The following is a 12464-nucleotide window of genomic DNA, read 5'->3' as shown; positions in this document are numbered from 1 at the left end:
CCAGTATTATTTTCATTTGATGGGAAGGAAGAACATCAGGAGCCAAAAGTGTTGATCAATTCTGTCTGAAATGCCCCAAAGGAATGGTCTTCCCACTATGGTCATCCTTCCAAGCCCTGCAGTTGAATATCCATCCTATGTTGGAATACTCAGCATCCCCATGGAGCATGGGTAGGGCTGAAGGGAAAGAAAACCATCCTGTGATTGACAAGTTCCCTCAAGGCCTCTTCTTCATAAATTTATTTTTTTTTTTGCAGCTTTTGCCATCACAGGTGTTGTTGAAATGTAAGTATGTAATAGAAGAAAACTGCAAAAGCATTCAAATCTCTTCACTGGATGTAAAGACACTTGATCAACAACTAAACAAAACAGCTAGAATGAGTTTAACCATTGACTAGATCAGTGTTTCTCAACCTTGACAATTTTAAGGCATATGGACTTCAACTCCCAGAATTCCACAGCCAGCAATGCTGGCTGTGGAATTCTGGGAGTTGAAGTCCACATGCCTTAAAATTGTCAAGGTTGGGAAACACTGGACTAGATGGAGCCACTCTGTGTCCATTAGCCACCCTCTCCTATTTATGGAGCACATCTCTGGGGACCTGGGCTATTGAAAGATACTTATCACACACAATGAGTTTGCCCAGAAAATGACCAGCATTTTAAACCCTCACCATAGCCAACACAGCAATAAAAGCTATGTTGAGAGACAGCTGGGGATTGGGTGTTGTGTAGGAGAGAGAAGAAGGTATATGTTTCTGTGTGGAAATAAAGCAGCTAGAAATATTTTTCTGTAGCAATACTCACAAGGAGTAGGAGTAGTAGGATTAGAATTGGAGTAGCTATAGTAGAAGCAATGGGGAAGAGTGGAGTAGTGGTGAAAAGTGAGTAAAAGCTGTCAATGCTTTTTTGTGTGCTGTCTAGGGATCTGTGTTGTTGTTGGCTCTTTTGTGTTTGGAGCTCACTTTATTGGGTATACTGTAAAGATACAATTGGAAGAGATACACTTAATAGTACTGTACAGCTTTGCATTGTTGATTTATTCCATTTTTTCTCCCCTAATCCTGTTAGTGTATAAATAATGATACTGTATATAATATAACTCTTGTCAAAGGTGGAACACTGGGACACAAGCTTCTAGATCTAAACCAAACTACTGGTTCATATTGGTGTCAAATGTCATTGTGTGTGTGACTTGGATGCCCATTCTCCCTTGCTCTCTCATTTAAAAACAAGCAGCGCCAAAAGCTCATTGCAGTATGCAGAGCATACAATTTAACTTTGCTCCATCCATCAAATTGATAAAAATTTATTTGAGCCAATTTGACCAGCTAGCCACTGTTCTTACAGATACCTTCAATCTCTTATTGCATCAGGCTGTGGTTCCATCATATTTTAAGACTGCAATCATTGTACCAGTGCCCCAAAAAACTAAAATCACATGCCTTGATGATTACCATCCAGTTGCACTCACTTCCATTATGATGAAGTATTTTGAGAGATTGGTAAAGGAGTACATGGTTTCATGCCTTCCCCCTACATTTGACTCATTGCAGTTTGCCTATTAGAAGAACTACTCTGTAGAAGATGCACTTTCGTATGTGCCTGATCTTAGCTTGGCACACCTGGAGGGGAAGAATACTTATGTGCGAATGCTGTTTGTGGATTTTAGTTCAGCATTCAACACAATCATCCCTCAGCATCTGGTGAACAAATGGCCTATTAGGTTTTAATTCTCCTTTATGTAGTTGGATACTTGGTTTCCATATTGATAGCCCCCAGGTTGTGCAAGTTGGAAAGAAAGTTTCCAATTCTGTCTCCTTGAGTATAGATTCTCCACAGGGCTGTGTCCTGAGTCCGCTACTGTTCACTTTGATGATCCACGACTGCTGTGCCAAATCTGCTACGAATCATATTGTGAAGTATGCAGATGATACGGCAGTGGTGAATCTTATCCGGGATGACAATGAAGATGCTTAAAGGGAAGAGGTGAAGGCTGTGGTGGACTGGTACAATAAAAGTAACCTGGTTCTAAATGTTGATAAAACAAAGGAGATCATTGTAGATTTCAGAAAGAGCCGGCATAGTCATACTCCATTCAGTATCAAGGATGCAGCTGTAGAGGTAGTCAACAGTATTAAGTATCTGGGGATGCAGATAACTAACAATCTGAATTGGTCTCTCCACACGTCATCCTTAGTGAAGTGTGCAAACCAGGGTCTGCATTTCCTGTGTCGGATGAGGAGAACATATCTTTTTCCTTCTGTCCTGGCCACTTTTTACAGAGGCACAATTGAGAGCATTTTAACAAACTGCATCACTGTCTGGTTTGGTGGCAGCAGAGCCTCAGATAGAAAGTCCATACAGAGAATGGTAAGGACAGCTGAGAAGATCATAGGAAGCTCGCTCCCTGGTATTTAGGATCCTGCTTAAAAGCACTTATGTGCTTAGAGCTCCAAGCATTGTTAGAGACCTCACACACCCACTTTACAGTCTATTTCTGTTGCTCCCCTCTGGGAGGAGGTTTTGAAGTATTTCTAGCAGGACAACCCAATTCTATAATATCTTTGTTTCCTATGCCATCTGTCTGGTAAACTTTCAAGATTCGTTTTTCTCGCCATGCACATATATACATAACTGGAACTAGACTGTTGTTTCTCTGTGTCATATATGTGGGTATATGCATTAATTCTGTATTTATTTTTGTCATATTTATGTAGTGTATATCGGAGATGCTGACCCTCTGAAAGCTGAATGCAACAAAATTTCATTCTAATGTATGCCGATTAAGTGTACATTCAAAGTGAGAATAAGTTTATTCTATTCTATTCTATTCTATTCTATTCTATTCTATTCTATTCTATTCTATTCTATTCTATGTGTCCAGACTAGTAGTGAGTATAGCAAGAGGGTTTCTGAGAATTTTCTGAGAGCAAAAAAACACTCAGGTGCCACTAAGACTGTCTAGACAATCAGACAGTAATCTTTATTGAGGTAATACAAAAAATGGTGAAGGTAGAAAATTGCTATTAATTGTGGTGTACTTTGGATTGCATCCACACATACTTCTGTATTCCTTCATTTTTATTCTGAATCAGATGCTAATGTAATTTAAGAAAAGAAAAGACAGGCTTTCATTGCATCTGAAGGGAACACCAATGCTTTCCAAGAACTGTCATGCCTTTTTTTTCTCCAAGTCATCTCTAGAATCTTCATTAGCCATACCACTTAAGGACTCCATATTTCTTATGGGCAATGGAGAGATTAAATAGGCTGGAGCAAATTCAGTTAGAAGAAAATTTGATATCAAATCTGCTATTCTTTCCAGGTAGTGGTAGCTTCTGGCAAAGAAACAGGAAGGTAGTTTGCACAAAGGAGGAAAGCCAGAAGGAAACATGCTTCAAACTTTGGATTTCATTTTGCATGGGGAGAAGTGTGTGTGTGTGTGGGGGGGTTCATCATACACACATTGTTGTTCTTAGCATCTAGTCCTATGAAAATGATCTGCTACCCTTCATCCAAAAACTTCAACTCGTTCAACTGATTTCAAGATAATTTCTCAGTATTTAATAAAAGAGCTATGCAAATCAACATAGACAAATGCAGTGATAAATTATCAAGGGAGATCTAGCAATTGTGAATTTCATGCTTAAAGACTGTGTGTGTGCATGCAGACACACCACATCAGATCAGTTGTCGTTGCAGTCATCTTTTGTTCTAACCTGGAATCTTATGAAGAAATTACTTTGACTTATTCCTTGCTTGGAATGCCAACATTACAGCAAATTATATCTATAGATACTCTATAGCAGACATGTCAAACACAAGGCCCAAGGGCCTGATGCGGCCCACGAAGTAGTTTCATGTGGCCCGTGAAGCCATCCTGGAAACAGTGAGGGAACAGTCCCTGCTGCCTTGGCCCTGGCCCAGGCCAGCCGGAAGCCAATGTACAATTTTGTGGTGGCCATCTATGCTGAAATGCATTCAGTCTTAGCTCCTCGTCTGGAAACAGCGAGGAACCAGGAAAACCTTGAGCAGCAGCCTTGAGGAAGTGGGGCTGGGCTTGGTGCCGCAGGTGCTCAAGGGCCAGGCTGGGCATTTGACCTCTGCTGCCCAGGGCTCCAGGCAGCTCATACCACCATCCAGCCTCCCCCCTCATGGCCTGAGAGGAACAGTGAGGCTCCTCCAGTGGACCATGCCTTGGCACTTGTCCTGGTCCCACCCCCTTCTGCCAGAGACCCTGCTCAGGCCCCCATAGGCACCCTTGACATGAATGATGTAGAGCTGGCCACACCCACCCAGTAGGCCACATCCACTCCATCACATCCACCCAGCAGGCTGTACCCACCCTGGCCACACCCACCAGCCCCCTGAGGGCAACCGCAATGCTGATGCGGCCCTCAATGAAATTGAGTTTGACACCCCTGCTCTATAGCTTGATTTGTAACTTTAATTCTGTTTTTTAATCAGTTCTTTTATTTGTGTATTTATATGATTTTATTGTGATCTTGTAAATAGTCCAGAGTCACTCAGGTAAGATGGGTTTTTTACTTCCTCTTTTACCACTTCGGGTGTCAAGGGAGATACAAAGTTCTGTTTCTTGCTCTTAAAAATCAACCCTATTAATTCATGCTGTTGTAGTGTGTCTTTGATGTTGTCCCTCCATCTTCTTCTGGATGTACCAGAATGGGTGTTACCCTGCCAGATGGATGGTATAGAAATTTAATAAGTAAATTGTTTCAGGAAAAAGTTAGGATGGAAGTAGAGGAAGACAGCAAGAAGTGATATAAAAGTTATAACTTGGGCCACTTTGACTAGTGAGCTGCCTTTCCTAAGATGTAAGAGAGGCCAGCTGTGGCCATATGGAATGTTAAAATTCAGACAGCATCATCTGGTATGGACTGATGGTTTCCATATGTGCTGGACTGCAACTTCCATCGCTCCCACCCAGGATTCATGCTGCCTGGCTATTACAGGAGGTATACGTCTACCCTTATGCAAAAGACCAAGCTGGAGAAAGCTGCTCAGTTGCTGTGGAACTACAGAACTTAGAGATTAGATCTTCAGCAAGAAACCTGACCTCAGCAAACTGTTGAAGGGGCCGAGAACCTTGTACTTGTCATTTGCCTACAATGTTTTTGGATTTATTTATTTTTTAAAAAAAATATAGTAGGGTTATTTATGTTGGGTTGCTGCAACTGGCTGCATTTTCTCCATTCTGTTTTAGACAGTAAGGTGTGAAAAACCCTGAGGGCTTGTTTTGTGGTCAAAAAGGTTGGCTTAGAACAACAACAACAAAAAAAAAACATTCAAATGAATAAACAAAAAAATCCTCTGTGTTTCTGTTTCTAAGAAAATGCACCATTTACATTGACTGTGGTCCAGTTCTTGCCATCTATTTGCATGGAATTTATTCGTTGCAAATGAGAGCAGTATGTGTGGCTTCACTGGCTTGATGGTCCAGCATTACCTACTGTAGGTGGATACAGAATGGGAACCTGGGCCAAACAAATCATGAGTTTGTGTGTGATTACCTGCTGGTGGGGAAAATACAGGCCTCGTGTCTTCAAACACAGTCTCCTGTTTAAAATATTGCAATGCAATTCATCTGGCTGTTCCCAGAGCCTGCTCCTTAAGAAACGCACACCTTGTTTTGACGCCACATATACAATGTGGTGCTGGGATGTTGTTCAACTCTCCTTTGAGGAAATGTAACTTCTTTGGTTTGGACACTGAATGCCACAATTTTGCTGGAAAAAGGGTTAGTAGATATTCAAAGGCTAAAGACATTACAAACCTCTGTCAGAAAGTTCTACCCCGATTTATACGTGTGACACGGAGTTCTGAATGGATATGTAGGTTCACCAACGCTGTGTGGCAAGGCCAGCAGATTGATTGATAGAAATAACTCTTTCACAGCATAATTCTATGATTTGCTGTCCTGTTGAATATGGAAGGCTGTAAATTCCTTTAGTTGGAATCATTCTCAAGAGAAATTAACCCATACTCTTTGAAGCACTCTGGGCCAAATCTCTGAGGTTTCTAGTATTTGACTGAGCCCGCTGGTTTGCCATGAGCTCTTCTTTCTCTGTCAAGTTGGACATATCCTTTCCTGCCTCTGATAATGCCCAACCTGAGGAAAAGGAGGAGAGAACTTAAAAAAAAAAAAGTTCAGGGGTAGGTTATAGACTTTTAGTCAACTAGAAATGGACCAAGGGTTGTTAGACCATGTCTGCCTTGTTCTGAAGAGATTTAAAGGAATCTGGGTAGCCAACAGGAAGAAACACCAGATGCAATTTGCTCTATGAGCCCTCTAGTGGAGTCCTGGCATCTTCTACAACACCGTATTTTTCTGTACATTTTGTCCTGAGATCTCGGCACACTGCATTAATTTTCCCACACAACCTAGAAAGCGAAACTCTGAATATTCACACTGCATCTACAAGTAATCATGGGAGGAATAAAACCTCCAAATTTTACTCAGCAAACAGAATGTGAGAATGTTGGGTTCTGAAGAGCTGCATTGTTCTTTGTCATTAGATTGTGTGTGTCTCTCTCTCTGTGTGTGTGGTGGATTAATATTTGTAATTAGGAATCTGTGAAACCTAGTGATTGCTGTACCCCCATAGCTCTCAAAGGGATCCAGAATGTGCTCCAAAAAGGGGGCAGAAAATTTGCACCACATTCGCATAAGTACATTTGTACATATCTAAGTACCATAGCACAGAACGGGAAAATGCTACACAATAAGTAAAAACGTAATCTATCTCAGTGCAGTGAAGAAGACTGTGACTTCTGTGTATGCTCCTTCAGGAGTCCAGTTCTTCTTATGTTTCTTTAGAAAAGTCTTTCAAATAAAAATCTGATTTATGACAGTGTTCAAAAAGGGAGTTCTTTATGGTATATAATAACACATGGACATCCCAGATTTTTCAAGTTCTGCTACCAGATAATCTTTAAACGGAATTTATGGACATTGCACTTCAAGGTTTTTGCAGGAATGTTCTTCTTACCTTTAGGTCTTTCATATAAAAACAAAATAAGGTAAGTATCTATAGGCCATTATAATAACTAAGGCATTAGAAAAGAATATATTTTCAGAAAAAAGTTTATTTTAAAAAATGTTAGTGATATAAACCCTTTTCAGTCATTCTGGAAGCCAAGTCTTCCTTAAATATGAGTCCTGGAACTTCATGGGCACTTAGGATGACAACATGGAAGTGGATGACTTTCATCTTTCTTCTAGGACTTTTTAAAATATGTATTTTCTGTCTAGTATAAAGTCCTGGAATTTGATGGAGATGTTGCATCCAAATACTAACCAGGCCTACCACTATTTTGGGATCAACAGTGGTTGGTTATATGCTGCCAGCTAGAAGTAGCTAAACATCAAATATGTCCTAGCCTAGCTAATTACATCCTCAACATTTGCTAAAAGCATCCACATATTTAACATGAATCTCAAATGGAGTGCAAACTGTTAGGTGGTCTGTTTGCACTCCACTCAAAGTTCAAGTAAGTTCAACCTGCAAAAGTTTGGTCCTTTCAAGGGTTCATACAGAGCTTCCAGCAGAGCATACGTAACATACAAAATGTAGAGCAACTCAGATTTCAGAACAACTGAGTGGGACCAAAGCAGTGTTAGGGATCAGTCTGAGTTTTCAGATACTTAAATGCTGAAGAGCTGTAAAGACTTGGTAATTCTGTAGTGTAATTTAAGTTCTTGTCTCTCATGCTGGTCCCATTTGTTCTTTAAGCCAGCTTCAGAAATTCCAGCTCAGAAAGCAATAGGTTAGTCGAGCAGTTGAGCTGATGTCCTATCTGGGCTACTAGAAACCCAAAGGCACCAACGGAAGAAGCGGGGATTGAATGGAGTGTAATAATCTAGGATTGAAAATAATTCATTTACCTAGCAGACTCTCTTTAGATCAACCATAAAATTATATCTAAAAGCCCAGTGGCGATTAGCATAGAATGTAGCTACCTAAAAGCCCAGGAAAAAAAATGGCTGTCCAGAGCAGCAACCAGTTATTAAAAGGAAGTGAGTGTGCCAGCTGTGGCATGGAGTCAAACCTGGGGCTTCTACTACCGGTAGAAGAAAACAAAGCATTGGAGACCCTCCTCTCTGATGGGGTTAAGACAACTCATTTCAGAAAGTAGCGTTTTTAATTCAAGCCTGGAAAACACATGTGTGGAGTACATTTGCAAATTGCTGATAGTGGGAGGAGGATGACATCATTAATTCCTGTGCCCTGGAAGTAGTTAGTGGTCCCTGGTTGGACATGGGCCAAGCAGAAAGTATGGATCAGCTTTGAATTTTGGCCTGAACCATAGGTATTACCTGAAGTGAATAAAGTGATGGAAGAGACACTTGAGGAAACATGAATGCAAACCAGGACCTTGAGTTAGGCAAGGTTCCAAGTTCACACCACAGTTACAAAGGGAAGAGCAAAGAAAATCAATTTGCCTACTTAAAAGGGATAAATATAACTCAACGGATCGGACAAGCTGGTGGTTGAGGCTATTTGACAGAAATGGGTTCTATGGCTTGTGTGACAAATATTTTAATATTTAGAAATAGTATACCCAAATGCTTGCTTTGGCATGCTCTAAGTTAGTGTCTGAATTGGCCTGTGCTAATGGCATAACTCTGTGGACTTTATGATGGTTTCTTGAGTTCATCAGAGGGGGAAACTGTCCATCTTATAAGCAAATTAATAAATCAAGACAACAGGAGCCAAAACCTTCCTTCGTGTTTCCTGTATTTCTTCCATTACATTAAAATTGAGATGATGGTTGATATTAATTTTCCCCTTTTCAATAGCTTCAGATGTGCCCCATTTTATTCCCATCTTCACAAAACACTCCCTCACTGGAGTTTTAAAAAAGAGATTGGACAGCCATTTATCAGAAATGGTATAGGGTTTCCTGTTTGAGTAGTGGGTTGGACTAGAAGACCTTCAAGGTCTCTTCCAAGTATTCTATTCTATTCTATTCTATTCTATTCTATTCTATTCTATTCTATTCTATTCTACTCTACCCTACTTTACCCTACCCTATTTTACCCTACCCTATCTTACCCTACCCTACCCTACCCTACTTTACCCTACCCTACCCTATCCTACCTTACCCTACCCTACCCTACCCTACCTTACCCTACCCTACCTTACCCTACCCTACCCTACCCTACCCTACCTTAACCTACCCTACCCTGCCTTACCCTACCCTACCCTACCTTACCCTACCCTACCCTACCCTACAATTAAATTAAACATGAGCATTCTACACCACTTATAACTTTCTCTGCTGAAAGTTGAAATCCATAGGTACTGGTTTTCCCAGGCAGTCTTTTCATTGTTGAAAGTTGATTTGCTGCTTTGCAGATTTGCTCAGTGGCATCCTCAGATTGCAACATTCCCAGTCCTTTGCCCTTGTAATCAAAACCAGTTTGAGGCTAATCGCTGACTTAAAATTTGGCTCCAGAAGCAAATCGACCAAAGCATTTTCATTTGATAAATTGTTTTTAATTTCCTAGGTGAGATCTAAATGCACAATTTCCCAGAGAAAGGAGCTTTAAATGATTAGCTAATGAATAGCTGAATTGACAACGTGCTCCATGGAGTTCCCTGGGTATCTTGATCTGTTACTGCCATTTCTCTGCCACACCAGGGTATCAAATGGTTTTTGTGATTCGGATGGAAACTAACCCCACTCCTATTGAATGGATGCCAACATCATTCCCCATTTATAAGCAGAATTATGTTCACTATAAATTCCTGCCATGTCAGGGGCCTAAAAAGAGAACAGTGTGTAGCAGTATACCAATAGCTGGATATATATCAAATGAATTGGGGTTTAAAAAAAAAAGACAAAAAAATAACACTGTTCTAACATTTCAAAATCTGATAACCATATGTATTTTTCTATGAAGCAATGATGCCTGTTTCATAGCCCTTAGTTTCATGGCTAAATAATAGATATATTTATGGTTTGAGCTGGGAAAATATTGAATGGATTTGCATGATTTAAAAAAAGCACTTCAGATTGCAGATAAATCAGACCAGAAAATGGTCATTCTGCCTCCTCCCAACAAACTTGAACCAGAATAAATAATTTTTTAAAAAATCAAATTTCATGACTGGAGAGGAAATAAATAGGGATAGGTAAAGCTGTCAGCCATCAATTCAATCATTTTATAATTATGTTCGAAAGATTAGGGTTTATTTTAGCCTGCTTTATATGTCAACTTAAGCAAAGAAAAGAGGCTGCTTGAAAATCAGTACATATGTTCATGCATACATACCTACTTCTTCTATCCTATGTCCTTTTCCAAATGTATACACTTTTGAATTGTTACTCAAAAATGTTATTTGTTTTTCTTGATAGGATGCATTTTTGTTTGAACATCATGGTAGGCAGAAAACTGGACTCGATGATCTGCATTTACATTTGTAGCATTAGCCACCAGGGACAGACCTGCATCTAAATTATTCTTCCTGATTTAGTTCTCTCGTTTATCTTAGCACAGGACTTATGTGGCACAGGAGTAAAATGAATGAAAATCACTTTTTAAAAGCTTGTAACGCCCTCTGCCCACCATCTAGTTCAAGAGACAGAGAAGATGCAGACCGAGTCAATTCTCCAAGCATGAAGCCCGGACTAAAATAAGAACGTTGGTAGATGGTTTGTTTATATAGAGCCTGGCCCGGCATTTTCCTTTGAGTGGTTGGTTGGTAAATAAATACGAAGCAGCCTGTCAGAAGAGAATATTTTTGTGGTTGTTTCTAATGATTCAGTGGATTCTTGAGTTTGGGGTATGTCTGGCCAGGAGTGAGGTGCGTGTGACCTGCCAGATGTTGCCAGACTGCAATCCCCATCAGCAGCACTGGCATTGCCAATGATTGGGTGAGTGGTGGGAGTTCAAGTCATACAAATCTGGAAGGCCAAAGATGGTTTCCATTTTGGGAGAAACAGTCATAGCGTATGGTAAGCAATGAGCTGCCATTATGCTTAGCTTCTTTATTAAGATAGTAGATGAACAAAGTGTGCCCTACAGATTCAGGCTTGAGCTGTTCAACTTTGGATGCTGAAGCCTTAGCTCAGATTCAGTGCTGCTCCAAGCATAGCTTAAATACTAACTGTACTCACTGTAATTTCTATGAGCCAGTGTAAGAGAGCTAGTTTGGTGTAGTGGTGAAGGTGCTGCTCTAGAAACCAGGAGGCTATGAGTTCTAGTCCCGCCTTAGCTACAAAAGCCAACTGAGTGACTTGAGGTCAGTCCCTCTCTCTCTCTCAGTCCAACCCACCTCACAGGATTGTTGTTATGGGGAAAATAGGAGGAAGGTGTATTAAATATATTCATTGCCTTGGGTTACCTATAAAGTAATAAAGGCCGGATAAAAATGTAACAAAGAAATAAATAAGACACGGGAATATCAAGGTATAGTTGTCATGTAAGGAAAAAAAAAACCTTTTTAAAAGTTTGGGGGTTTTTGGCTGAATCCCTTGAAATTTAGAAAGATAAAGGCTATGCAAGAATGCAGAAGTAATGTACAACAAGATGCTCTCACACATTTCCAAGTTGCCTTTTAATTGGAGTGATTTGTTTGTTTCTTCTCTGATCAAAGATCCCCTTTGCAGTTCTGCAGCCGAAAGAAAATGTTTCAGTTTACTTATTTAATGGTAGAGTTCTTCTTATTAAACAGCTAACCTAATGGATTTGTTCCTGGCCAGGACTGATATAAAGTACTTCATTCAAAAACTAAGATATGATTCAGCCACTTTGCTATTTGTAGAAGTAACACAGTACTTCATTCTATTCCAAAAAATTCATTTTAAAATGTTTTGGAAAATGTAACCATGTGTCCCTTGAAACTTTCCCTAATCTATCAAAAATTGGATACAAGATTTAATATTTTAATACTTCCAAACTATTGACTCTGTAATCTTCTGCGACAAAAATAACCAGGAAGAATCCTGTGGAACCTCGAAGAGTAATTTTCTTTAATTATAACATAATTGTTCATGAATCATCTCTACAAATGAGAAAAATTTGGCCATTGAGACCTAATTATACCCATCTGAAACACCTAATGTTAGAAAAGTCAAGAAAAGTAAAAGTATTAAAATATTAAAATACTACACTGCTTGGACCTTAACAGGAAGTGATCAAAGATTAGGTTAGTCTAACATTGTTGTTTTTTCTGTTCTTACTCAGGATTATCCTGTAATTTAGCTGTTAAATTGCTGGTGCTTGTAAAACTCACTAATGTTTCATTAAACCATATAGGTTCTAATTGTTTTTAATTTATTACACGTTGCTCTGCTTTATGACTTACTTTTTAATACCAGAAAGTGGGTTTAAAATGTAATAAGTAAACCTATATCTCCGATCCTAAAATAGTATAAAAATAATCCTGTATACATCCTAACATCTATAGATTTTTTTTTCTTACCTTGACAAT

The sequence above is a fragment of the Crotalus tigris genome, unplaced genomic scaffold (assembly GCF_016545835.1).
Source record: "Crotalus tigris isolate CLP2741 ecotype Arizona unplaced genomic scaffold, ASM1654583v1 scf7180000024337.5909745, whole genome shotgun sequence".
Lineage (NCBI taxonomy): Eukaryota > Metazoa > Chordata > Lepidosauria > Squamata > Viperidae > Crotalus > Crotalus tigris.
The sequence above is the reverse complement of the archived record's forward strand: the minus strand, read 5'-3'. Positions refer to the sequence as shown.